Source organism: Octodon degus, unplaced genomic scaffold, assembly GCF_000260255.1.
Source record: "Octodon degus isolate 3935 unplaced genomic scaffold, OctDeg1.0 scaffold00048, whole genome shotgun sequence".
In the NCBI taxonomy this organism is placed as follows: Eukaryota; Metazoa; Chordata; class Mammalia; order Rodentia; family Octodontidae; genus Octodon; species Octodon degus.
The window spans coordinates 13,252,356-13,256,760 of record NW_004524624.1 but is presented as its reverse complement, the minus strand read 5'-3'; the positions used below and the strand labels follow the sequence as shown (position 1 = coordinate 13,256,760).

At 39.8% G+C, this 4,405-nt stretch overlaps 1 pseudogene; it reads right to left on the bottom strand.

Annotated features, from left to right (window-relative positions):
* Positions 1–713: 713 nt before the first annotated feature.
* LOC101581140 lies at positions 714–3,996 on the bottom strand (annotated as a pseudogene).
* Between the last annotated feature and the right edge of the window lie 409 nt (positions 3,997–4,405).

The following is a 4,405-nucleotide window of genomic DNA, read 5'->3' as shown; positions in this document are numbered from 1 at the left end:
TCCTGGTGGAGGTGGACATGCCAGGAGAGCTCTTCATGGGATTCCGGAAGCACATCACCCCTCTCCACATCTGGGCTCTCAGCAGTAGTGCTAAGGTTTTATAAAGCCTCAGAGGCAGCTTGGAACTTAAGTGCTCTTAGCTCTTTCCTCTGCACAAACAGAAATGACTGCATCAAGGCAGCTCAGAACTATAATTCACATTTAAAGTACACTGTTGGGGCCAGGGAGATGATTCAGTGGAATAAGCGCTTCTGGCAAGTGCAAGGACCTGAGTTCAATCCCTGGTTCTGCCAAAGGAAAAAAAAAATAAAGTGTGCTGTAAGTTTCAAAATATTATACTATAATAGCTTCTCTAGAAATCTATACAGAAACAAGAACATACTGCATTAATTTAAAAAAAAGTTTAATAGTCTACTAACAAAAGTTCTTAAGAAACACAAGTAACTGCTGCATGCTATAAATATTTCTTCATTGAGGTCACACTTAACTTTGACAACTATACAACCAAACCAAATCTGAGGAATTTTCATAGCATTTTTGTTATAATTGCAACTTCTTGTCGACATTGTCCAAATGTGGTACTGATTTTTAATTGTCTTTTTGCTGTGTATTTTCTTTTAAAAGATTACCTGTATCTGAGCAACTATTGATGAACTGCTTTCCTGTCATCCACCACAAGAGCAATCTTCTGAGGATTCTTTTACTGATGTAATTCATGCTGGGACTTTCTGTGAAGACAAGTACAGTAAAAGAGAAGTCTGATCAATGCTGGGGTTGCCCTGGCCTAGTGGCCATTGTTTGATACATTTCTGTAAGTAGAATGAATGACTCTGAAGAGCAAAAAGATATTCATTAAAATTCTATTAGCTTTTTTTGAAGAACATAATCAATTTGGGAACCTTCATTTAACAACCTAACCTTTCCTAAATAGTCTTCATCCTTGGAAAAATCTGGACGTTCAACAATATTTTCTGCTTCAACTACTTACTTTTGTTCTTCCTCTTCGATTTGATTGGCAACTTTCTCCAATTCTTCTTGCAATTGTGTTGAAGAAGTATGAGCCCAGGGAAACTCATTCAGCATCTGCCAAGCTTCTTTCTTCTTTCTTTCTTTCTTTCTTTCTTTCTTTCTTTCTTTCTTTCTTTTTTCTTTCTTTCTTTCTTTGTTTCTTCTTTTTTTGTTGTTTTTTGTTTTTTGTTTTTTCAGAGCTAGGGATTGAACTCAGTTCCTTGCTCTTGCCAGGCAAGCACTTATTCTACTGAGCTCTCTACCTGGCCCTTGCCAAGCATTTGTGTGTGTGTGTGTGTGTGTGTGTGTGTGTGTGTGTGTGTGTAACCAGGGATTGAACTCAGGCTCTTGCACTTGCCAGGGAAGCACTTATTCCACTGAGCCATCTCCCCAACCCAACGCCAAGCATTTTTCAGAGAGCTAATAAAACCCTTCTTCAAATCAGATTCCATATGAGAGACACTTTCTTTCAGCTCTAAATGAAGTCTTTTTCTACCTTTGTGATGTGGAAAAAGAATTGCTTTTAGGTTCAAATCTGGAACAATCATAGGTTCTAATCTATATGCCATTGGGTCAAGCAAATGATATATATTGAAGAATTCTTTACAAATATGAAACCTATAGTTCTCATCTATCCTATCAACTCCTTGAATAGTAATAAACACACCTATTGGAGATCCCAAAGCAAAGAAAATCTCTGGCTTGAAGTCTAATGAGTTGTGAGCAACAGAAACCTGTCCTGTGCCAACTTCAAGAGATTCATAGTCAACATGTAAAGAGCAAATATAAGCACCAACTAGAAGTTTCCTCTTTCACTCATTAGTTTCTGAGAAGAGAAAGGGTATTTCTTTAGCTTTTGGAAGGTTCTCCTCTTGTACTTTCATTGTAGACATCATTACTGCCTTCTTTTCTGATATTTACTTCTGTTCCAGTTTAGCTGCTTTCAGTTTTACAAAGTTGACTATCTTCTTTCTGGGTCCAACAGGTATCCCCATTTCCTTCAAGTCATCAACTGTATGCATAAGCAGAGATTCCACATCAATCTTTCCTTTTCAAAAGTGCTAACATATTCAGAGAAGCTAAGTGCTTCCAGAATTGCTTGCAAAGTTAAAACTTCTTCATTTTCAACATCAAGGTCACATGATTCATTCAAAATCAGCTTTGACGCTTCTGATATGTGCTCTTCCTGAAACTGAGGTTGCTTCACTACCCCATTAACAACAATAGGTCCAGGAGACTGAGAAAAATTCAAATCTTTCTGATTAGACAGCAACAGAAATCTTTCCCTTGAAATCCAGGTTCCAACTCAAAAAGAACACGTTCAGACAGTTTATCTCTAGCCCTACTTTCTCCACAATTGTCTGAGGGTAGGTAGGGCTGTTATAAAATAAAATCTCTAATCTAGCAAAGTTTCATTGGTAAAGTGGTGAAATTGACCAATACTTGGCAAAGTGATTTTCTTAATATTCCTGTCAACATCATTGACATCTCCACCCAAGGCACTATGCCAGTGAACAGGAAGGAACTCCACTGTACTTATCTTCCCATCATATAATGATTTCTTGAAATTTGTTTGCAGCAATTTGAGAGAAACAACCCTAAAATGATCTACACATTCAATGATGCTTCTAAACCACAAGGCCCAATGTCATGTACCATGAACACCATATGGTCAACCTGAGGCATTCCCCCACTGGGAATTTCATCAAGGCTGTCATCAATCCCATGCTTTACAACTCTGGGCCTTTGTCCATCTTGTGTGGTCCCTCACTCATAGGCCACTGAGGAAGGCGGGAACTGAACAATAACCTTTGGATTGTGCATAACAATAGTTTCTCCACTTGGAAATTCTAATCTTTGATGCCACTGATTTGTGGTTACAGCTTTTTTATATTCAGTGTCTACTTTTTCACTGAAGTCCTCTGCATAGGGAGTGAATTTGTTATCTGTGTCCCCCTTATCAAACCAAGCACAGTGCCTCACTTCAGCTGCCTCTTCTTCCCAGTACACATCTTTCCTCACTCAGTCATAGAGGTAAGCATTGTGTCATCTTCCATCTGTGCCTAGAACCACACTTGCTGGGTCTGGCTGGACCGAATTATACACTTCTTCAAGATGTGAAGAATCCAGCACATTGAAAGACATACTTGTCTGTATTCTGCCTCCTTGCAGTAAAACTAATGGGGCTGGACAGGTTCATACTGATGTTGAAGCACAAAAGGAGTTGGCGCCTGCACAGAGAGGCCTGCAGGTTTAGCAAGTACTTGCTGTTGTGTTCGTGAGTGTACTGAAGGAGAAATTGGTGGCAAAGACACTGGTGACATCTGGTAAATCTGCACTGAGGGTCCAGAGGTTGGAGGGTGAGGGATATGGGCTGGCATTTGGCACTGTTGCAGCTGTGGAGGGTGCAACATAAGGATTAGCCCTGCTGCTGACAGGGCTATGGCGATACAGATTATATCCTTGTTGGAGGGTTTCTTGGGGTGGGCTCCCAAAATTTGAAGGAGGGAGATCACTCAGCTGAGAAGGCAGATAAGGATTTTTCCCATCTGTGAAGAAGGTAGAGCACCATACTGAGCCTTTGAAACATGATGGAAATGCATTCATCTTGGGATTTGGTTGTAAAAGGGAGAGCAGTCAGTGGCTTGTAGAAAGCTGATTGCTCAACTGATATTACTATAGTTGTTAAGTGTGACTGTCCAATATTTCCAAAAGGATCGCTACTGCTTGATACCTGAGAGAAGTAACTAAATGTCTTTGAGGTGGATGTGTGAATATTATCCTGATCAAGGAAGTTTTCCTCCTCCCTAACATCTGTGCAATCCTCTCTGGCAAGAGCAGTGAGGCTGAGGTAGAGGTGGCTTGAGTGACTGGGATGAAGGGCACATTGAAACTGAACTCCATAGCTGAGAAAGAGAAGAGTAAGTTAGTATTCAACAAGGAGGTGGAAGCACCATTTCTACCACCATTAATTTTCCTTTTGGCCATGGCTGTGGGTCACCATCGATTACACATCTACTGGAAGCCTCAATATCTACTTTGAAAATCTTTACTCTCCTAGGATGAAAAACACAGAAGAAATGGACAGATACAAAGTCCAACACTCATTTATGATTATACACCCTACAAAAAATCAGCTCTAGAGAAAACATTCTGGAAATTCATCTAGAACAACAAAAGCATCCTGGGCAACAAAGGAAAGGAAAAAGGCATTACAATCCATGACTTGAAATTTTACCCTAAAGATACTGTGATAAAATCACCATATTATTGTCAAAAACTGGATGTGAGAATCAGTAGAACAGATTAGAAGATGTAGGCACAACTACAAACTCACTCAGCCACCTTATCTTCGACAAAGGAACCAAATGTGTTCACTGGAAGAAAGATAGCCTCT